The sequence below is a fragment of the Haliotis cracherodii genome, unplaced genomic scaffold (assembly GCF_022045235.1).
Source record: "Haliotis cracherodii isolate W230 unplaced genomic scaffold, xgHalCrac1.p SCAF_6, whole genome shotgun sequence".
NCBI classification, from domain to species: domain Eukaryota; kingdom Metazoa; phylum Mollusca; class Gastropoda; order Lepetellida; family Haliotidae; genus Haliotis; species Haliotis cracherodii.
In genome coordinates this window covers 45,534,634-45,560,209 of record NW_027266319.1, presented here as the reverse complement: position 1 = coordinate 45,560,209, position 25,576 = coordinate 45,534,634, and the positions used below count along the sequence as shown (strand labels likewise).

General features: G+C 37.7%; 1 protein-coding gene and 1 pseudogene across 1 annotated transcript in view; one reads left to right on the top strand and one right to left on the bottom strand.

The window, feature by feature from the left end:
* LOC139445621 (leucine-rich repeat-containing protein 74A-like) overlaps positions 1-25,576 on the top strand; it is a 582,304-nt gene that overhangs the window by 538,902 nt on the left and 17,826 nt on the right. The gene's annotated exons all lie outside the window — the stretch shown is intronic.
* On the bottom strand, positions 4,136-8,440 carry LOC139445290 (uncharacterized; annotated as a pseudogene).

The following is a 25,576-nucleotide window of genomic DNA, read 5'->3' as shown; positions in this document are numbered from 1 at the left end:
TCTGCGAAACAACATGTAATTTATTGTCCAAAGTTACGACCCTTGATCCATGTGTAAATCTATGCATTGTTGCTGTAATGAGGACAAAATTCTAATGTGCCCCATGGCGATGTATTCTTGTTTCATATGAGTCTGGCAGCAGACCGGCCCAGATATTTGTCACATCTTAGTGCTGTTGCTTCAGCTCTCTCAGATGTTATGAATGGCAATCATGACAAGCAACTAGTCAATGGCATGTTTTTTATCATTCCCACACACAGGTCAGCAGCAGATAATAATCACATGACAGTTGTAATTCCTCAGACACAGAGCTGAAGGAGTGTTCTTCAAGTAGTGATGATATTCATGAGTGGAGACACTGAATTGTGATTAAGTATTGTACTGTAGCTTATGGTGGCCGAGAGGGGACATCGCTTTCTCACTCTATCGCTTTCTCGCTTTCTCGCTCTATCGCTTTCTCGCGGTATATCAATATTTCCTCTTGGCCACTATATGGGTTTCTTTACGATAGAAAGTATATACGTAAAACAACATTAATGAATTGTTAAACCTGACCTCAGTGGGGGGAGGGGTTTTAATCATAAAAGAGAGCTGAGATTTTCCCAGTCACATTACAAATTATACATATGGACAGAATGTTGAAATTTTCTCACTATCTATCTACATAATTTAACAGAACAGATATGGGTGCTTTTTTAACAATCCACGTAGTTCTGCGTAAAAAAGAATTTGATTGATTTATGGCCCTATTTAGGAGTTTTATTGGATCCCCCGCCCCCAGGCCAAGTTATCAAAACAAATAGCAAATAACACCGCTCATTAGCGCTGAGTAGTACGTACTTCCTAAAATTAATATTTTCCCCTAAAAACCACGTTTATATCAATGATTATTCTGTTTGCAGAGTAGATGTCATCATAGTGGAAGTCCTCACCCAAGCAATGGTAATACTACCGGATGTCCAAATGTAATTTCTAGTTTTGGGATGACATATTGTTCTCAGTAACCGTAATGTGGAAACAGATAGTTAATTGGTTTTATATTCAAGTTGGGATTTCCGCTATTCAAAGTGTGCAGTGAGGCCGTCTTATCAACAGTCATTTCTGAGATATAAATGCAAAGTATAATTAATTTAGTCTACTCTCATTTTTTGCAGTTATAATTAACTCTTAACGTTAATATTCAAGATTTACAGTACATACTATTCAAAAGAAGTTAAAGAACACCCGATTCTTTCATATGACTATGGTTAATCATAAGAGAAATGCGATAGAGCGAGAAAGTGAAAGAGGGAGAAAGCGATAAAGCGATAGAGTGAGAAAGCGATAAAGCAATATAGCGAGAAAGCGATATTTCCCATAATGCCGTACATTAAAACGTTTTTTGCTGATATTTAGTGATCCATACCTGTAATTCTCACCACTATTTTGCTTCTTATGATTAGATTTTTTAAACGTCTTGTAGTAGATAAATATGTTACAAATACACACATAATTTTTTCTTGTTTAGCTTGTATATTTTCTCGTAGTGTAGTAAATACGCAAGATTCACAGAATACAGATAGTCAATGTTCATATTTTAATTTTGTACATAAGAACCCCACCCCCCCCCACCCCCAATATTCCTCCATCAGTCTTAAAGCTGATAAAAAAAGAGATCATATATTGACAAATAATTGTCAGTTTTATCAGCTACTGTTTGTACTGTTTGCAACGTCCAAAGAATTATTTTTTTCGGTCATTAGATTTGGAATTGAAGCCGAATATGTGCTCGTCCGATTTCGGGATCACAATTATGTTTATTAAGTTGCATGGATGTACATTATGCAAACAAAAGTTATACATGTACACATTTATGTTTCCCTCACAAAATACAGATAGATTAGATATATGTCTCTACCTTAAGTCACATGTACGACTTTCAAGAGCGTCATTAAGCCGTAACCCCATTCCATGGACAATAGAAATGAAATGCGTTGTAAATATTTTTTAAGAACAACTCGTTTCTTATAATTACTTTCGATCAAACTGTCTTCGGGAATTAAATTTAATGCTAAAGTGCTTGTAAAATAAAGTTTAACTTTCCCGCCAGGAGAGACTATATATCTGATTATAGAATAGGCTCAGGCAGGAATATATATATTTATGTAACAATTTTCTATCCATTTAAACAGTATGGTTAACAACTGTGCGTTCTGATGTGAGTTATGTAGTTATCCACTACATTTTTACACAGACAATGAGTCGAACACACATACAAACACACACACATACATACCTAATTTTGACAAAACTACACTTAAGATAAACATAAAATATTACAATGATAGCTGATTTATTATATGTTATAGATAATCATAGTAAACGACGTGAAACCATTCTCACTCACTCACTCACAGCGGTGTTTACCAAATTACAATATGCAAGTTCATATATTTGTAGATTTGCACAAGACAAGAAACACAATTCAAGTTAAACATACATCAAATGTCAAAAAGAATATTTACGGACAACAGTATGACACACTGTGACATCATATACTACCGAAAACAAGTAATAGAACACCCACAATTATAAGATTATAGAGAGTATTGCCATGATCTGCCACATCCATTCAACTGAATAGTGCCATAAATCAATCAATTACATTTTACGCAAAAATCTGTGGATTGTTTTAAAATTAACTACGTCTGTACAGTTAAATTATGTTTTAAGTAAATAGTGAGAAAAGTTCAACATTCCCTCCCAATTGGAGCAGATATCACATGCGGCCCCTATAGAGGTCAAGAGCGGATATTGCTTAACTGCGAGAAAGCGAAAGAGCGATAAAGCGAGAAAGCGATAGAGCAGGAAAGCGATAGAGCGAGAAAGTGATAGAGCGAGAAAGCGATGTCCCCTCGCAGCCACCATAGTAGCTTCATCTTTATTTAAATATTTAGATTATCCAACAATTAACTGCTGGAGTAATTAACAGATGGTTGCCATTGTCACATAGTCAGATCAACATTATTTCAGCCATATAGAGACGAGACCAAGTTGATACATACACAATTTACTCATGAATGCAAAGTTATATTTAAAAACAATTTATCAAACATATTTGGGCATAAAATCATTTATGCAGTTTTAAAACACAGGCTATAGGCCAGCAGAAACCAAAGCTAGGCCACCTCGCTGGGGATCATTGGGACTATACCCCAGCAGGATTAACAATATCACTTTAGCTACTGGTGGTTGTGCTCAATACTAGCCAGTATTAAAAAATACTCAGCAATGAGCTGGCTTAAAACATTGCTTGATGATAGTTACATCGATTATGATAGGATTTCATGTCACACAGGGGAGCAATCCAACCTCCTGGACAAAACCTTCAATAATGTCACTTAATTATAGCATCTCATCAAATTTAAAAACAGGCAATTAATGATTCATATACATATTTAGAATTTTTTATACAGACCAATTTCTTTCAAGTATTTGATAATGAGCTGCCCACTTACACAGGAAAAGAGATCTTTCAGATTTACTGTTTGATAATTAGGTGACTGGTAACATCGTGCTGTAACAGTAAGTACTAAATGTCTTAGAGGACATCTGACATTGTATTTATTTAGACTATTGAATGCATCCATGTATGGGACCAGAGTGTATGTTGTGATGTTTAGATTATACAACTATTAACTACTGGAGTAGTTAAAAGATGGTTGCCATTGTCACATCGTGCTGTAACAGTAAGTACTAAATGTCTTAGAGGACATCTGACATTGTATTTATTTAGACTATTGAATGCATCCATGTATGAGACCAGAGTGTATGTTGTGATGTTTAGATTATACAACTATTAACTACTGGAGTAGTTAAAAGATGGTTGCCATTGTCACATAGTGCTGTAACAGTAAGTACTAACTGTTTTAAAGACATGTGACATATTGTATTTATTTAGACTATTGAATGCATCCATGTATGGGACCAGGGGTCGACCTGGTTTTGTCTGGTGCAACTGTTTTCACGTCAACATGCATTTGGTGAAATTTAATCCTTAAATGGAGCTCTGCAAGTTTTTTCATAACTATTCATGTTTGTGAAGGTCTATATATGCAGAATATAATGTGTTCATGTTAAACATTGAGACATTGATTCAGTCTTTCTTGTTTTTATGGCTGATGACTATTGATTGCCAGGAATATCCGTCATAATCTCTGAAATAGAATTTGTCAAGCAATGCCTTTTTGAAAAAGGTGTCATAAAATGCCACATGTTTTTCAAACATAGATTCAATGAAATGATCATCTCGGGATACAGTAAAATATTTCAAATCTTCCAGCGTGCATACAATAAAAATGCACTGTTTTCTACCAGGACAGTAGAGCTGCCCTTGCACTTAAAAGAAATATAGCTTGCTATTGTCAAGGGTAAGTTTTCCATCAGGAAATAAGGGAACAGTTATCTCAGAGATTGGACGGTCTTTAGATGCAAATGGACCCATACTTGCCGTAAAAGGCGACTATGCTTGTCGTAAAAGGCGACTAACGGGATCGGGTGGTCAGGCTCGCTGACTTGGTTGATACATGCCATCGATCCCAATTGCGTGGGTCGATGTTCATGATGTCAATCACTGGATTGTCTGGTCCAGACTCGATTATTTTACAGACCGCCGTCATATAGCTGGAATATTGCTGAGTGCGGCGTTAAACAACAAACAAACAAACAAACAAAAGATGCAAATGGACATTTCACTTCAACGGTAGTATCATCTCCGAGTAGTGAAGCTGGTGAAGCTGCGAGAAATGGATGAACATCTGACACAAACATGCCACAAGGTGAGATTTGGAAACCACTTGACTTTTCAAAAGCTTTAATGGCCACCTTTTCGCATTTTCTGCCATGTCTTAGTTGTGGATGTCCCCAAAAGGCTTAGTCATTGATCTAGCAAGTTCATGAAAATCATTTTTGTCTGTTGCCAAACAAATTTTCCCAAAATTGGAAGAAGAAATTATCTTTGTGTGTTTAGTCTTCCATTCCTCGCTCTTTGACTGTTTACGGGTTATCAGGGTTAGAAACTAACAGTTTTTGACCACTAGTCCTGATAATAACATATAGCAAAACCCTAAAAATGGGCCAATTTCTACTAGTCCTTAGGATACCTTTACTATTGGGCAGTTTGGTAAGGACTACAGGACTAGTGCCAATTTTTGACGCTGGTTATTAATTCAATGTTGGTTTTGTGCATATCTGATATTTCTGATATATTCTGAGATTTCAGGTATTGGTCAGCTAAAGATAATGCAAGATAGTCATGATCATGATTTACAGCAAATGGATTTCCTGGAGGAAACATTTGAGGAAATGTATTGACACTCAGGTGGTTTAACCAAAAATTGCGGAAAAAGTCAGGGTAATTTGACACTTTGCGATACGGAACTGGTCGTGGGTCAAATATGACGTTCATTTCACTGTTGCATAAATCAAGATCAGCCGCCTTAATGGGACTGCCTTTATAGGGTTTACTTTTATGAAAGGTTTGCAATCTTTGTGTACATGTTTCTTCTGTTAATACGTCACCAGTTGTTGAAAATTGTGCACATCATATAAAACTGCACAAAAGTGTTTGCAGTGTCCTGATGGACCCTGGCCTGCAGCGCACTCACACTGCCCCTCCACAACTGAACCATCGTCATCAATTGCAATATCAACTTTGTAAGTCACATGCTTCAACATTTCAGCATGACACTCAGACATCAGATGGCTAAATGTATGTAATTGTTTATAGCTTCATATGCTAAGAAAGGAAGATGACTTGTCACAATTTACATCCCTCTATGTTTGAACTAAGGGCAGTGTCATTTCAAATTCCGCATCAAGTTCTTTCTCTCTCCCAAAATTGCAGTTGTGGTCATAGCTCTCAAGTCATTTGAAATAAATTACTGTAAAAGAGAAAAAACCTGATTGAAAAATATAACTGTAAAATATATGGACTATTAATGAATTTTTGAGCACACAAATGTCATAGTTTCCATTTTGTCAAAAACTACAATTATTTTAAAACAGATCCCTGTAACTCCAAAGTCAACAATTCAGTATTTCTGTCAGTACGGAAGCTTAAGCCATCATTGTTATCAATACTAAAACTTGACTTTTGTAAAGTAGTAACATCTTGACTTGCACTACAGTAACTATATATAATTTGTTGTTAGAAAACAAACAACACACATAATATGCACATCAAAATGTGAACCTGTCATACTTGTGAAGAAATAATAAATGTGTGAACCTTTCCCACATGTAGATGAAATAATAAATGTGTGAACCTTTCCCACATGTGGATGAAATAATAAATGTGTGAACCTTTCCCACATGTGGATGAAATAATAAATGTGTGAACCTTTCCCACATGTGGATGAAATAATAAATGTGTGAACCTTTCCCACATGTGGATGAAATAATAAATGTGTGAACCTTTCCCACATGTGGATGAAATAATAAATGTGTGAACCTTTCACACTTGTAGATGAAATAATAAATGTGTGAACCTTTCACACATGTGGATGAAATAATAAATGATGTGTGAACCTTTCCCACTTGTGGATGAAATAATAAATGATGTGTGAACCTTTCACACTTGTGGATGAAATTATAAATGTTTGGGGTGAAACGATATAGGAAGGTCACATACCATACAGATCATGTTATGCATTTTTATGTCAAATTGTGTGGAAACTTCTTGACTAAATGTTTCAGACCAGGGTCAAAAGGAAAAGCTATAAATGTTCATAGCGGCTATTTTGTAGTAGTGAATTTGAAATACTAATTACATCATACTTGCAATATTTGACTGACACTTGGGTGTCATTATACAAGTAGTAAGAAACTTAATTTAGCAAGTGTAAAAAGATATCGTGTATCTTGCATGAAAACTTGATGCACCAGTGCATCAATGTATCGTTTCAGCCCTAATAAATGTGTGAACCTTTCACACTTCTGGCTTAAATGACAAATGTGTGTACCTTTCACACGGAGGAAATAATAAATAATAACTTCCTGAAATAAATAACAAGAGTCATCGGAAGATGACATATCCCCCCAACGTGGCATGTCGGTAAACTGAGTGTACCTTCAAATAACAAACTGCACTACAAGTGAACATGATTGATGTGTGCATAAAGTTTGGTGAATCTCTGTCGCATGGTTTAGAAGATATGCTCAAGGACGAGGACATTACCCTAAGTTCATCAATTTTCAATTTAAATTGAAAAAAGAAAAAAAAAAGAAAAAATCTGTTAATAGCAAAGGCACCACTACATAACCTGCTTGATAGGTGTAAAAACTTTTGAGAAGCTAAGGTGTATGGTTCGGGAGATATGGTCCGGACAAGAGCACTACCCTCAAATTTCCTAAGTTCATCATATTTCCATGGAAACGACAAAAATAAAAAAATTCCGAAAATCTCTAAATAGCAAAAGGCACTACTACTGAGCCTGATTGGTAAATGTACTAAGTTTTGTGAAGCTGGGTTGTACGGTTTAGGAAATATGCTCCGGACAAACAATGATTACAGACAGACAGACGGACATACTGATGGCTATATCCCCCCATCATTATATGTCGGGGGGAATAAAAATATTTGAAAATCTAAAAGGCACTCACTTGAAGGACGATGAACTTGATTCCCCTCAGCCTTGCTTCAGCCATCGGATGGTGCAGAGCTGAAGCAATTTTTAAGAAACAGAGAAAGGGACGGGGGCATTATGATTATGAGCATTATGATTATTTAAGATTCATTTTTTTGGACTGGTCATTTATTGGGGGGTGGGGAGATATGAGAAAAAGTTACATGGATTGTGTGGGGGTTGGTGAGCTAAATTCGATGCAGTCCAAAGACTGCTTCCAAGATAATATCTCTGCTTAAATTTACAATGTATATTCGTATCGAAGATCTATGAATTATTGAATAATTGCCCAAATAATTATAGAATCTATAAACCGGAAGTTATACCAGCTGCATGTAAAAAGGGTGTAATATTTTGCACTCTGCCAATGAGTCATTATTTCAAAGAATAAATTATTGTGACTGACACTTACCTTCCGAACAAGATCCGTGGCCACCACTTTCCCTTCTCAATGCATCGCAAAGCGTCCTTAGCAAAGAGGGCATGTTGTTTACGAAAACTGAAGCACTTATGTTGTCGGCATTATCGCGTCGATTCTGACATTAATTGTTTAGCGATCTTAGTTGTCTAAACTAAACATATGTTCTGTCAACGACCATGATACCAACATCACTGTGACAAGCTTACAAAACAAATGCTCAGTAAGAAATGCCGAGAAACAGCAATATATACAAAACTTACTGTTTTATCAGGTCGATTTTTCGTCCAGACACTTAAGCACCTCGTGCTTTGAGCTCAGTCTTCCCTTCAGGCAACTTCCAGCTTCCGTAATTCATGTTTAAATAGGCCTACAAGTATTACCAGTATTATGGAGACATTGATCAGGTTGACAACTCACGTAGGGATTATACGTAGGGATATACGTTTGTAGAACTAATCAAGGAGTTATATCCCCTCATGCCTGTACTCCTACCTGCTATGACCGAAAATTTGCCACCTAAGGTGCTGGAATATGGGGGATGTCATGCTCCTACATCGTCTCAACTTATCCGCCAGACATAGCCATGGCCGAGTTATGCAGGCAAGGTTGTAGATCAGATGTCAGAAAGTATGGAACACATGATGCTCCACTTCAGGATTATCAGTTTGGACGAAGACTTTATGAAGCTAGTACGCAACCCTTATACTAATGTCACGTTACCTGCTTCACGGATTAATGATCTGTCCTCAATTCAATGGACATTGGCGTTTATATCAACTGGTTTGTCGCCGAATTCAGACACATCATTCTGAAAGTGAAAATTTTCAAACATTTACACACCAAAGCAAATACGTTTTATTGTGGAGTTCTTAAAGATGAAATGTTGAGAGACAGAATCGTGTGTGGAATAGCATCAGATCATTTGAGAAAATTGTTATTGAAGGAGATAGACCTGACATTAACTAAAGCTGAGACCTTGTGTAATGTCAAAGAACTATCAGAAAAAGGGGTACAAGAAATCACACAGAAATTAACAGAAGTTGACTTTGTGAAGTATCAAGGATCGCGAACCATTCATGATCTACAGCCAGTTGGCAATTGTGAAACTCAAGATGACTGGTATGAACAAGAAGTAAATGAGTGCTTGTTTGTTGACACTATAGAGATAGATGGTACAGATAACATTCCATCAGAAGCACATACAAAAATCACAATCAATGTCAAACCAGCAAGCTTTAAAGTTGACACTGGTGCTAAATGCAACGTGATGCCTCTCCCTTTGTTCAAACAAGTGAGAGACAAAGAACTGATTTCCAGATCAGGAGCAGTCAAATTAGCTTACAGCGGTGACACCATTAGGTGTCAGCAATGGTAGTGACAAAGAAAAAGGGTTTGGACAGTGGACGGATATGTATTGACCCCAAAGTTCTCAACCGTGCATTGAAGAAACAACATTATCCAATGAAATCGACTGTGGCAATAATGTCCAGAATGCCATAAGCAAAGATATTCACCAAAATGGACGCTTCGAAAGGGTTCTGGCAGATACCTTTGACACATGAGGCTTCACTGCTTACCACCTTTAACATGTCATTCGGCAGATATTGTTACTTGTGCATGCCGTTTACTATCACCTCAGCAAGTGAGGCATTCCAGAAGAACATGGACATGCTTTGCAATGAGAGTATAATGGACGATATAATATGGGGTGAAAATGAGGAAGAGCATGACAAGAATGCAGTGAAAGTGCTGGACAGAGCTCCTGAAATAGGGCTGAAACTCAACAAGGACAAATTTCACTTCAAACTGAAAGAGGTCAGTTTTGTTGGACGTTTGTTAACTGATCAAGGAGTCAAACCAGACTCTGCGAAGGTAACGGCATCTTTGAAATGATGACTCCAGATGACGTTCCATCGCTCAGACAATTTCTCGGTATGGTCACGTACCTTGCCAAGTTTATTCCTCATCTCAGTGAGAAAGCAGCACCCTTGAGAGACCTGCTACAGAGTGACATTCAGTGGCACTGGTATCAAACTCACACACAAGCTCTGGATGGTATCAAGAGAGACAATTGTGAGCCGAACAAACTAGGGGCCTGTGTTCAATAGGCCGAGGCCTGTTGTTGAACATTGTGTATGTAAAGTATACTGAACCACAAAAGAAACATCACTACAAGTAACATTGCATGAAAAGTTGTCATTTAAATATCTGGGTAATTTTTGTCAAAGTTTCTAAAATTTAACATAACCTTGTCCAGAAAAATGAAATTTGATGATAAAAAACAAAGCAGATGACAATAAAACCGATCGCCCCAAACGCATCAGGGCAGCGGCCATGGTAACCCGATGCACGTGAGTTCCGTGCAAATTGAAGTGCACATGTGTTCCCCCATTTCTTGCCCTATAAAAATCCACCCAGATCGGATTTGTTATTGAATTGCTACCAGATGCCAGGATTGACAAGAAATCAGCAACACCAATCCCTTGGACGATTGCAAGCTGGACAAACCGCCCGGCAAGTAGCCAATGCATTTCAAGTTCGAGTGAGGACCACATACAGGCTCTAGCAACAGTACCAGACCACCAACACTACAGATGACCGACCACGTAGTGGAAGACCAAGGGTCACCACCCAACGTCAGGATCGTCAGATTGTGCGACAGCATCTTCAAGACCTCTCTTTTCTACTGCTGCAGAAACTGCTTGACAGACCATGGGGACACACCAGCGACACATTAGTGAGCAGACACCTACACTGTCACAGGCCACACCGAGGACCCATTCTGACACCACTCCAGCAGAATAGCATCAGAACCATGCAGTCCGGATTTAAATCCCATTAAGCACCTGTGATTCATAGACAGGCCAACAACTGCAGCTGAACTGCGTCAGGCGTTCCTCAGAGTGTGGGCACATGTGCCTATGGCCTTCATCAACCTCCTCATCCATTCCATGTATCGTCGTTGCACAGCAGTCATCAATGCACATGGCGGACACAAGAGATACTGACTTGTGATGCCATTTTCTCAGAGACTAGTGTTGTGTTTCACTTTAAGGAACATTTTGCACTTTAATTTCAACCTTGATGATCAGTTTTGCAAAGTTTCATCTTTTTAATATGTCTCAAAGTATGTTTACAGTGTTTGGACAAATAAGGTTTCTCATATATCCATCCATGGTGACATTTCTTTTGCAGTTCAGTATATTATTGTTTAGAATAAAGATGCAATAAACTTACCGTTAGTTAGACTGTCACCGATCAGACAACAAAACTCTATTTTATGGCATTATCGTGATAAACGTTGCACCCAACTCATGGAAAACTACCGACTTATTGGAAAATCAAAATATAGACTGTGATTGTGTTGATTCACCGCTGATTGCAAACAACCAATTGTCAGTGATACTTGACACTGAGTGAGATTTCTCAGTTCGCTGTACACGTCACTAATTAGTGGTAGATGGGCTTGTCGGGGATCAGATATCAGTTCGCAGTAGAGAGTTTGTTATGTACATACATTTTATATGAAAATACGTAGGAGATAAATCATGGATTTTGTAATAGTTTGTTTGCTGTATGCGTGTTTATTATATCCGTGTCCTACCCTATTTACAAACATACTGGGGTAAATGAAATATAATAGAATTGGAACGTTAGGTGAATAAGGACTTCTGGTTCAGCATATATATCTTATATCTTATCCACAAGTTAACTTTCCACCGAACAATGATCACATATCTTTTGACTATAAATATCTTGTTCCCTTAGCAATCCATAAATCAGTGATGAGTTAGAATTCATCAGCTAAAAAATTATCCAAGTATTTTGGAAATCCTGAAACCCTATATCCCTATGGTTCTCTATTTGATTTCGGAAATTTCACTGAAGTTTGGATGCTATACTATTCTAAAATTATACAGAAAATTGCTTTAGAATATTTTTAAAAATCAGAATATGTATTTGACATTCATTCCGTCTATATGTACTTTTGAAATGGATCAGACGTAATTTATTAACTATTCCATAATATAAATGAATAATGAAATAATATATTCTTGAAGTGCTGTATGTATGTGTTTATGGGTGTGTAATAAAATTAATGAATCACCAGATTCACCGACATAGAGGAGAAATTGAAATTAGACCTATAAGAAAACCTGTATTGAAGCTATCGGCCTTATAATTGAAGATGTGGATTTAAGAACCCAAATAAAAATCCTATTTCATAAAACTGCATTCCAGGTATTGTATTTACCAGTTATTTACCCACTTATGGGTAAAAACATAATGGTTTGATGTTTATGTTCATATATATATATTTAATTTCAGTATGATTTGAACAGTTATTAAGGGGAAAAATTAAATACATCGGTAAGACATGTCACTCTTTTGCCAAAACGGCAAGAAAACGTCTCATAAATCAGATAAAAATAATTAATTACCTTTTGGTAATAATCGAGTAACTAAAAATCGAATCTGCACAATATCGTTCACAAGCACTAGTTTATTGTTTGTGTCACCCGGGCGTCATTGTTATTCCAATCTTATTCTGACACTTGAAATGACATCATAGCTGAAGACTGTTGACGTCATTTGACAATTATGGTTTTCTCAGACGATGTCGTGATCAGTGCATTTCTTTAAAGGAAATCTCAAATGGATTAATAAATCATAGGGAACAAAGAAGTTATTACACTTGCATGTTTGTCATACTGATTATACTTATTTTACAAAACTCGTCAAGGAATAAAAGTATTACCCTTGCTCTCATTCGGCAAAAACAATATTTCCTGGGGTGTATTTTTAGTTAACACTTGGGGATTCCTGGTTATGATTATTGACCAAAAGTAATCTATGCATGCATGTTGTAAGATTCAACTGAATGGATTGGTGACTTGGTGGATTGTGTTTCATTGTACTCCGACGGCCATTCGTCACCACTTGCCCCTTTCTGTAACCTGCTTGTCCCGGGTTAAGAAGAGTTGGTCACGACTGCCCCGACGGCGGGCGTGGCATTTCGTAATGTTGAATAATTGCGAATTTTTGTGGTTTTTTTGAGTGGTTGTTGTCAGCACGATGCTAAACAATGCATATGGAATCCCATTGATATACCCATTCTTGGGTTGTGAAATGCATGGAGCTTGCATAAAAGTAAACTTTTGCATGGAATGCATGCTTTTCTGTAGCAGTTGCGTTTTTGTGACTTGATTCCATACATGTACCACAATATTGAAAACCAAACTTTACTTATTTGAAAAATACACCAAAATATTGGTGTCACAGAACTTTTGTTATTGAGTATACATGTGTCTTGTTCAGACACATGAAAAGGATTTTTTTCTGTTCGTAAATTAACATGGGTTGCAACTGAAAAATACTCTGTGCTGCAAGGGGCTTCAAAATGCAGCTAAAGCAATTGAGTTTTTTTGGTTTTGACAAGTGACAAGTCTTTCAATAAGTGTAATCACTAATATGGGGTTATCAAACTTCACCAGTGAGTGAGTGTATGTCTACTCTTAAATGTAAAAAATGTAATGTTCACAGGCCCCGCATTTGTCCAAGTCCGCCATCTTTGTCCCTCGGCATGCCTCCTCCTCAGTAGGAGCTAGAAAGCGTTGCATTCATTAGGAAATATTAGGAGGCTCTTGCTGGCGCACGCTGCCACATCGGCACCAAACGACTTATTGAATGCACCTCGGTACTATGATGTTAACAAACCCGTCACACTAACATGTGATGCCTCAAAGAACGGACTAGATGTGGCTGTACTCCAAAGTGGTTGTCACATGCCTTACAGGCTATGACAAAAACACAAGTAAATTACGCCCAGATCGAAAAAGAACTTGTGTATGCTTGTGAGAAGTTCCATGATTATATCCTTGGAAAAGAAGTCACAGTAGAGACTGATGATCAGCATATACAAGAAAGCACTTTTTGCTGCACCGGTGCGGTTGCAAAGAATGCTTCTGCATTTGCAACAGTACAGCCTGAAATTAGTCTATAAGAAGGGTGAAGAACTTCATGTTGCGGACACATTGTCGAGAGCCTTCTTGAAAGATGATTCAAATGTACCTGTCTGTTAGGAATTTGAGATAATGACAGTTTTACCCATGACAGATGCCAGAAGTGAGCAACTCAAGGCTGAAACTGGTCGTGATCCAGAACTTGTAATAATCTGCCAATGAGTCAAACATAGCTGGCCAAAGTACAAGCGAGATGTTCACTCAGAGGCATGGAAATATTTCTCGTTTCAAGATGAAATCACAGAATGCGACGACATTCTCTTTAAATGAGACAGAGTCATTGTTCCTACATCACTGCGGCATGACTATATGAAACATATTCATGAAGGACACCTCAATGCAGAGCGGTGTAAAAGACGAGCAAGAGATTTCCTGTATTGATGTACGAACATGAACTCTGGCATTGAACAGTGGGTAGCTGAATGTGCAGTGTGCAACAGCTGCAAATCTCAACAGCAGAAGGAGCCTCTCAAATGTCATGAGATTCCTACCAGGCCTTGGCAAATACTTGCATCAGATCTATTCACTTGGAACTCAAACGAATACCTTGTGCTCATCGATTCATACTCTGGTTGGATAGAAATGAACACTCTGACCACAACTACCTCTGCAGCTGTAATAAGAAAGCTAAAAGGGCACTTTGCTAGGTTTGGTGTGACGGACACTCTTCTGACTGACAATGGACCCCAGTTCTCGTCACGCGAGTTTGCAATATTTGCTTAAACCTGGGGATTCACACACAAAACGAGCAGTCCCGGTTATCCACAGAGCAATGGACTTGCTGAAAAGGCAGTACAGTCTGCCAAAAGAATTTGGGAAAAATCAAGTCGAGATGGCAGTTACCCATATCTTGCCATACTCAACCAGGCAGTTACCCATATCTTGCCATACTCAATCAGAGAAACACACCACGAGAACAAGATCTAGGATCGCCTGCACAACGACTCATGTCATGCAGAACCAAAACTGAAACTCCAATGTCGTCTACTTTCACTAGTTATTCGAAAACCATCAAGTATCTACAAACGCCTAGTAGAACTGAGAGGGCAACAAAAACAGTATTTCGACAAGACAGCTAAACTGCTGCCTCAACACTCAACACTAAAGACACTCAAACACATGTTGCAAAGACTAACATGAGACAAGAATTGACAACAAGGAGAAGTGAAGACACAAGACCTATGGTGGTGCCAGAAAACAACACACAACCTAACATGACAGTTACCAGGAGTGGCAGAATTGTGAAACCAAATCACAAATACCTTGATTGACACTAAAGTGTATTAAGTGATAAATGCCTTTATGCAAGATCTAAAGCCATTTCATAATGACCAAGTGACTTCAACAGTATTATGTAATGTTATAATTTCAGAGACACTAACTTTATTATTTTCAGGAGAAAGTTATACCTCCATTGGACATTTCATCTACACTTACCTCTTGGGCAGTGTCACATAGACTGATTTGATGTTTCATTTCAAAAACAAATTTGTTCAGTTAGTATTTCTTTTAAAAGGATGTAGATTTATATCTTAACTAGTGGTAAGCACTATACAGCAATAGCTTAGGTTACCCCCCTTGCAGATCAGCAGTGTGTCATTGGATCCGGATGTTGAAGTTTACCGCAAGAATTGACACTGTCAGTAGTGCTGGGTGCCTACGCGGATGGTACAGTTCACCAAGCGAGTGAGTATTTCTCAGACCTCGACTACAGGATTTTAATGATTGTGGATTAATTGTGCACTTTGGTGAATGAATGAACATTTCACATGATTTTCACATTCGATTTCCTAACTGCTGAACATTGTGGATGGTCAGGAAGAATGTGAACCAGGCGGACATGACGACCAGATGGGCGCGTAGATACCACATGGTAGGAGAATGCCATTGCCACATTTGACACCTCCACTGCTGCTGAAAATATCGGGTGATTTGGCAGAGAATTGGAGAATGTGGAAACAGGCATGACAGAACTTTGTGATTGTTTCACAACTAGATGATTCCTCAATGAATTATCAGGCTGCTGCTTTATTGCATTCTATAGGAACTGATGCACTAAAAGTCTACAGTGCAATGGAATTCTTGCTAGAAGAGCACAGGGATGTGACTACTATTATGGCCAAGTTTGATTCATACACAATTGGAGAAACTAATGAGACATATGAACGATACATCTTGAACAATCGTGTACAGGCAGATGGAGAAAGTTTTGAGGAATACCTCACAGCTATTTGCACACTCTCAAAGAGCTGTAACTTTTGTGAATGTCTACATGAATCACTATTAAGGGAAAGAATAGTGACAGGGATCAGAGACCCTAACACCAGGAAAAGGCTTTTACAGGAAACTAAACTGTCACTGAAATCTTGCATTGCAATATGGAGAAGTGCTGAGGCAACCAATGTAAGAATCAAAGCCATGAATTCTGAAGATGTACACCGTGAGAGCAGACATTCAGCAGGAAACAAGTCTTATAAATACAGAGAGAGGAATGGTAAATCTCAACCTGTACAAGGGCCAAGAATGTCACAGAAGGCAGGATCTTTACAACTATGCAAGTTTTGTGGATACGCAGATATCCAGCCTGGGGAAAGACATGTACCCTGTGTAAGGGAAGGAATCATTATCAGCAATGTTGTCGACATGGTAACAACAAAGCTAGCAAGATTCACTCTGTCTCAGATAATGAAGACAGTGGAGCAGAGAAAGATGATTGTCTTGAGGTGATCAGCAGTGTGTCATTGGATCCGGATGTTGAAGTTTGCAACCAGGTGGAAAAAGCAGGCTCAGATGTTTTTGCTCAGATGATTGTGGAGCATGATACCTATTCCAGTTGGATTGTTGAGCGTCAATAAACATTTTACCACGGAGATTACTTAATGCTGATACTGATGTCACACCCACTTCGAAAATGCTTCGTATGTGGAATGGTTCACTGCTGTTTCAAAACCCCCAAAAGAAGAAGGCTTACAGTGTAGAATTTGTGATTGTGTCTGATGACACAAATCATCTTGTACCTTTGTTGGGTTCCAAAGCATTGCAGCAGATGGGACTGTTATAGTAAATAGGGACAACTTTGTTTCTGTTAGTTCAGTTTCACATCCAGGACCAACATTAGTCAAAGAAAGGAATTCTGAGACTATCATTAAGACTTATACTCTGAAAATTTTGAAGGGAAACTTGGGACCTTGCCTGGCAAAGTTCACCTGCAGGTGAATCCGGAAATACCCCCAAGCGTCTCACATCAAAACAGAGTGCCTATCTCACAGAGAGAGGAATTGAGACAAGAACTTAATCGTCTTATGAAACTTGGTATCTTGGTACCTGTGGATGAACCAACAGATTGGGTTAGCTTGTTAGTGATAGCACCCAAGAAAACAGGGGGAATTAGAATTTGTATTGACCCCAGGGTTTGTCAACTACCTTGCAAGATATTTACCTCGTCTGTCAGGGGTAATGCAACCACTTTGACAATTAACACATACTGACATGGACTGGACATGGATGGAGGCGCATGAGAAAGCCTTCACTGAAGTGAAAAAACTGGTTACGGAAGCTCCAGTATTGGCATACTACAATGAAGCTGAAGAACTGACACTGCAGTGTGATGCAAGTTCCACTGGACTAGGTGCTGTGCTGTTACAAGACAAGCCAATTGCATATGCTAGCTGTGCCCTAACACCGGCTGAGTCCAGATATGCACAGATTGAAAAGGAAATGCTGTCTGTTGTTTTCGGACTTCAAATGTGCCACACATACACATTTGGTCGGAAAGTTACAGTGGAAAATGATCATAAACCACTAGAAGCAATAACCAGCAAACCCTTAAACTGTGCTCCTAGACGACTACAATCTATGATTCTGGCTATGCAACAGTATGATGCCACTATCAAGTACAAGAAGGTGCAGATGTTGTTTTGGCAGACACATTGTCAAGAGCATATTTGCCAAGCACAGAGTCAAAGATTGAAGAGCCTTTCAGCTAGGTGAACATGGCAAAGTTTTTGCCGATAATAGATGACAGGATCAAGCAGATCAGGGAAGCGACTGACAAGGACGAAACTCTGTAGAAACTCAAAAAAGTCGTGTTAAGTGGGTGGCCAGAGGACAGAGACTCTTTGCCGATGGGGTTATACCCATACTTCAACTGTAGAGACGAGATCACAATACAAAATGGTCTCATATTTAGAGGAGAAAGGCTGGTCATACCTCACAACCTAAGAACTACAATGAAAACCAGGATCCATACTTCTCACCAAGGGATCGAAGGTTCCTTACGGTATGCAAGAGAGAGTTTGTATTGGCCTCACATGTCTGATGACAATAAACAGTACATCAGTACTTGCGAGTTGTGCTGCAAATACCAGGCAGACCAGCAGAAAGAGACCCTACAGACCACTGAAGTACCAGAACGACCATGGCAAAAAGTGGCATCAGATTTGTTCACACTTAATGATAAGGACTATCTGATAACCGTGGATTACTACAGTAACTTCTGGGAAGTGGACTACTTGTCAGACACCAAGTCTACTACAGGTATCAAGAAGCTAAAGGCACACTTTGCCAGATATGGGATTCCGGACCAGCTGGTCAGTGATAACGGATCTCAGTTTTTCTACTCAGAGGAGTTTCACAAATTTGTCATTGATTGGGACATAGAGCACTTAACCTCAAGTCCTCACAAGGCCCTTAGTTCGCGACCTGTGCTGCGCAATTCGTAAGCGTATTTGTCCCTTTTATTGATAGTATCAGGGCGTATGGTCACATTGATCAACAAAATGAAATACAGTTTTGGAAATAATAAGGAAATGTAGGTATCTTAGTGGGTAGCATCGATAATGGTGACAAAGTTTTGATAAGTTGCTTGCTTGGTAATTGTGCGTTTTTCGTTAACACTATTTTTACTTGCAACACAAAGTAAATATTTCTCCTGAGCATTGCTTATTTTATCGTGTTTATATTTTTACAGTAAAAAATTGCAAAATTTTCACTTTGAAAATTTATTAAACACCTCAATATTCAGTTATTTTACAAATTGACTGAAAAATATGCCCATCTGTATTATTATTCCAAACATTTTTATGTTTAATATCATCACCAAGAGACTGAAAATGTTACGATGAAAAGTACATTTCTATATTATTTGGCTTCTAGTCCGCCATAATAATCTATTGTGATGTTTTTAGGCCCTTTTGATCGTTTTAAACAATTTTAGTCAAGCTGTTAAAGAAATGGACAGATTTTTCAGTCCAAATGACTGAAATATTTACACATTTTATAAATTGCCTGAGAGAATCACATTTTACAAACTGACTGTAATATATACACCCTTACAAAGGCAAAGACTTGTGAAAACGATGTTTATCGCTCATCGAAGAATTTCCCAACATAGACGTAGAGGAACAAGAATGAATCTGTCCAGTGCTACAGGTCTGCAGCTATACAAAGAAACTTATTTGATGTCATGTGTCTCTGTAACAATCAAATATAAAATATATATATATCGTTTCGGGATATTATAACCTGTGTTCATTTCTCAACTGATCACTTAGATTGTTTCAGGTGTTTCACTTAGGTGACAAGTCTGAAAGGTCAGCTGAGAAAGCCCACATGACAATTATTTTCTAAACGTCCACGGTTCCTAAAAAAATCCACTGAGTTAGATAACAATGAACAATCAATTAACGTATTATCGGTTAACCCTTTGAACAAAGTATGTTGTTTTTACATCGGCACTATATGCCATATGAGTGTATTCCCTTTGTTTTAGTAAACCTAGACATGAAAACACTCACTTTTGACATATCCACTGTGCAAGATAACAGTGATTAATCAATCAATGTATTTTCTGTTAATCCTTTGATGACAAGGAACGATCCGTTGATTTACAAAAAAGTAAATGCTTTCACTGCATGGAAACTTTATTTTATTATTAAACTATAACAATCAGGGGTATTTCCAAACAACGATATCCGATGAGCTCCGCCATTCTTTTTGTCTGTTTGTTTGGGCTGAAGAAATTAATTAACATGCGCCCTTTGTCGAAATCTTTATAGATCACGGTTAACCAATCAGTGTTCAAAAATGAGTAAAACAAATATTGCCTCCAAGTTTATTTAGCTGTCCTTGCAGACGGTAGCCCAGTCTCTTGTCACGCTCAGATGCATTGCGTATCATCCGGGTACTCACGGGGAAAAAACAATAACAAAGGCAACAACCAGTCCCGGGGAATTGCTTTAGATCAGAGCCCCTTTAAAGCCACTAGAAGAAGGTGATACTGTCAGGATGAATCCATTCACTATAAATGACAAAGTATGGAAAATGGGAACAGTGCTAAAGAGACTTGACGAGAGAAGCCTTCATTTAACAGTCATTCTATTCTGTTAATGTGAGTGAATGTTAACAGAACAGTAAGGTCATGGCCACTAATTTGATTCACTTACAGTTATAAGGCCTTCATAGTTTAATAGCTTTATTAATATGAATGCTGCCCTAAACGTTAATTCAAAATAATGTAAACTGACTTCGATGCCAGTATAATTTTGATATTATCTATGAGTGTGTGCCAAAGTTTCCTATGGACTCATGGACCGTTAAAGAAGAAGGGATGTTGCAATATCAAGTAATGACTGGCTTTTAATCCAGGCTTTTAAGGTAATGGCCTCAGAGAGTAAACGTGTGAAGTTAGACATGCTTCTTGTTGTCTCTGTAATTAGTGTTTGGATAACACAGGATATTGAAACACCACACATGGCCAACCACCAGAAGCCCGTGCTCATGTATGAAAACACTTACCTCAGTAAAAAGGTTTATTTAGAAGTTCACTCTTCTTGTTTATTCACGTATAAGTTGACACAGCAACTTACAGTTACTGTAGTTTGGATTATAGAGTGAATAATTAATGTGACAGGCCGTGTTTCGTATATGAGGACATGCATGTAAGTTTGTTGTTTTGTATGGTTTCAGCTTGAACCTGACTAATAATAGACTTGCCAACTTAATATTGCCCAAAGATGTATGTAGATGTCTTTGTATTTATTTGGTCATGTCTCAGGTTCTGAATCCTCAATTGACATATTTTTTTTAGATAATTCTTGCATACCATAATAATTTGCTAATACTTTTGTTTGAAAAGTAATCAAGATGCAATTTCTCAGGATCGTAAATTACCACTCATTATCAGGTACATATGAAATCATTTGTTCATAACCCAATGATTTTCTCCAGGCTGTATTGTTTGTATATTTATTTGTTGTTTAACGCTGCATTCAGCAATATTCCAATCTAGTCTGGAAATAATTGAGGCTGGAGCAGACAGTCCAGTGATTGACATCATCAGTATTGACCTACGTAATCATGCATCAACCAAGTCAGCGGGTCTGACCACCCGATCCCGTTAGTCACCTCTGAGGACATGCATGTGTTGCTGAAGACCAATTCTCAACCCAGACCTTCACGGGTAGCAAGCTGTAATGAGTATTGTCTGTTGTGACTAGCATACTCTATATGCAAACTATGTCAAATACTTGATTAATATTTTTGTGATCTTAAATACTTGGTCTTAGTACCACCAATGAAGAGCTTTCTCCTCTTTTTGAGTTAACACAATGGAATTCACACATATGAGGCAAACAGAACCATTGACTAAGCACAAATAAACAACAACCTAAAAATATCATTGTTGGAATTTTGAAAGAAATGCAGTTGGTTTGCCATGTGCTTTACACTGACTGATGAATATTTTCTCAACATAAATAATTCCTTCAAATATAATACCTTTATTTGATCACAGCTGTAAGTTTCCATAAAATCTTAATTTTCATCAGACATTCTTCTTTACTGTCAGGTTATCTGATAGTTATGTGGAAGATATTATCATCAATCAAGCAACTGTGCATGCATGATACAGGTAAATGTCACTTCCTCTGTGTGCAAAGAGAAGCAATGAAATTGTTTTCAAACCTTTTAGCAAACTATTGGTGGTTTAGTTTTCACACTTTATTTTGTTTAGGTTTTGTTCCATATGTGAAGCCCATTTCTGGTTTTTCCTGCTGTGATATTGCTGGAACATTGCTAAAAGCAACATAAAACCCAACTCACTCACTCACTCACTCACTCACTCACTCACTCACTCCGGTTTTGTACTTAAGTTACCACATTCCTTGATTACTTATCTCATTTGAAAAGGAAATCTGGGTGCAGACATTTTTATTCCCTATCAGAGAAGGATTTACTTTCCCTCGATAATCAAGATTTATATTGTAATAAAATGGGTCTCACCCATGGACTGCATCAAATCACTTGAGCATCTTCAATTAAAAACATGAAAAGTTTTCAAAATATCTGTCGATGCCCAGTTGGCAGTACACATGCTTTGCAAATCCTGCAGTCGATCGAAATGTGCATGTTGAAATCCATATTGTATATTGTCTAGTTCATTACTTGATTTTGATTGGCCAGCCAAAATGTAATTCCAGACTAGGTCAGCCTAGGTCGGCAATTGTGGAAACTGGACTTTTATAGTCAGTTAACGCCATAGCCTTGAGAAGATGAATAAGCACTTAAGATAGGCTGGAAAAATAACATCTGGACTTATTCAAAGGTTGAGCGCAAATGCCCCAGACCAAGGTGACAAGGAGATTGCCTGTCTCATGTATGATAAATGTGATGTCATATCTGCATTGCAAGAATTAGAGGGAATTTATAATACATAACAGGTAATAGGTAAACACCATCGCCTACAGCTGTTGATACTGATGGTCCTTGTGGCAGGTATAATGTGTGCTCCAATTGTCATTGGGCAAATAGAGATCGCTCCCTTAACAGTGTCCAATGAAGTGGTTCTTTGGCTGAGAGGCACATCAATAGGCATCTTTCTAAATCAGATTGTTTATAAAGTTTTGTTTGTTTGTTGTTGTTTAACGCTGCACTCAGCAATAATCTAGCTATATGACGGCGGTCTGTAAATAATTGAGTCTGGACCAGACAATCCAGTGATTGACATCATGAGCATCGATCCATGCAATTGGGATATGATGACATGCATCAACCAAGTCAGCCAGTCTGACCACACAATCCCATTAGTTGCCTCATACGACAAGCATAGTCGCCTTTTATGGCAAGTATGGGTTGCTGAAGACCTGCTCCAACCCAGATCTTCATGGGTAAACACCATATTATAATCATATATTGTACACATATCCTTCATGATACTGGAAGTAACTTATGAAACAACAGGGAAAAATGCCTTAATGGTAATCACCTAGGACAATAAGAACGCTGTTTCATTGTTTTAGTTCTCTGTATAAATAAAGTGAGATATTGTCAGTGGACTTCAGTAGGATCCGCTAACTATATTTCATTTAGGAGAAAAACCTACTGTGTTTTAAAATTTGATGTAGTCCCACTGTAGAATAGATACCTCCTTATTATAATTTTGAACAGAGTACTTTAGTGTTTACATTCTCCGTAACAAGTTATAGAAAGAAGCAAGATGACAACCCCGATCTATGATGTAGTTCAACATTAACAGGTAGATTACCTGGGATTGATCAAGCCTGCTGGTACATCCATATGGTTACCAATGTGACTGAGTATGACTGAACAGCCACTTTTTTGGCTGCAAAGACGAGCCGGATATTTTGAAACGAGGAATCTGCATGGTGTGACCTATTAATTGTGTATGATTTTCTTAATTGTGCGTGTTCTGAAATGAATTTCATCAAGTTTGATAAGTTGTCACTTCAGTTGGGACATTGTTTTCGTGGACTATCGAAGGGGAGTGTTTTCTGATGGACTTTCCCTCCTGACAAATTCTTACTGTGTTGGTTGACAGAGATGGCAACCAATATCAATCAGAAAAAAGGTTTTTCAAACAACATGTTGTCATGAATTAAGTTCTTTCAAACAATTTTTATAATGTTATATTTTACTTTCATTGTCGGTTGTTTCAATGAGGAAATAGCTTAAATTGTTCCAATTCTGGTCACCATACAATATTACTCTAACAGTTTCATAAACATTTCATTTGTATGCAAAAGATATGCCTTCGTTAAATCTTTATTTTTATACATTTTATTTCACCTTTTCCCTGTTACATGAGGAGGATGGCAATCCAGGGCAATAGTCACCCTCACATTCTGAAGACGATGTATGTATACATTTGGGAAAAATTAAATACAAGTATTGGAAATGGTGCCAAGGTGATTTTTAAGAAATATAACAAAAAATACACACAGTCAAGCATTCAAAATATTATTCAAACACTGATCCTGGCAAGAAACAAATATGAGAAAGAGATACATATGTTATTGCTGTTCTGCTTCTTCAAACAATATGTGATAAAAGATCCATGATTTATAAAATGTTGCTACATTACCATTTGTAAAGGCTATATTCTTCTCAATTTTGTATCTCAGACAAACATCTTTTTGAAATATTGCGAAGCAAAGATTTGTTTTTTTCAATCTACAGAAATATATAAAAGATTTAGCTATTAAAATAAGAATATCAAAAACTTTGTCAGTTACAATATTTTCTTTAACACCAAATAATACAAGTTCAGCACTTAATTTCATATGATGTATATGGTTACATTTATTTGTCCAATCTGAGAAGGTTTTCCAAAATGCTTATAAGTTCACATTCCAAAAAAAAGGTGTACAATAGTTTCATCATAACATTTGCAAAAAGAACAAAGCGTGGTATCAGAAATATTCATTTTAAACAACAAAGAATTAGTTGCAAGAATTCTACATATGATTCGATACTGAAACCAACACAATTTCACCTCTTGTGTTGCTTTAGAAGGCTTAATACAAATAATATTCCAATTCAATTTTCCAAACTGTAACTCCCACTTTTCCTGGCCTCTTGTTTTCATATCAACAAATACAAGAATATTATAAATATGTTTAGAGCCTGTACTTTTAGAGAAGATCTTTTTAATAGCACGGCGATGTTCTTCTACAGAGTCAGTAGGGAGTATTATCATGGAATTGTTCTGGGTGAACAATACCTTCCAAATGACGTGTTGGTTTTCTTGGGGAATTAGTCAGCAAAGAGACAGAGCCACAGGAGACTAATCACAATTTTATTTACAAGAACAATTAACAATTTACAATTTATACTTAGATAATAACAGAGGGTGCCACAGAGAGTCGGTACACACTCTGGGCTGTGTGAGAGAGGTCTGCTTGGTAAGAGAGTCAAACCCCTTCTCTCCTTACTTACTTACTTACGTTTGGAGATTTAATGTGCGCTTTCCGACTGGAGCGTATTTCGCACACGGGCCCGGTCGGGCCATTTAGCGTGGTTTTGAAGGGAAAATAAAGGTGTTGCAACCAGAGGGGGGTTTTAGTGGTTGCTTATATAAGTTTTGGAGATTTTGAAATTTGGAATGCATGCCTAGGGGTGTGGTAGTGTACTAAGGGAGTGTGTTGGTGTGTGTTTGTTTGTTTATGTGGTGT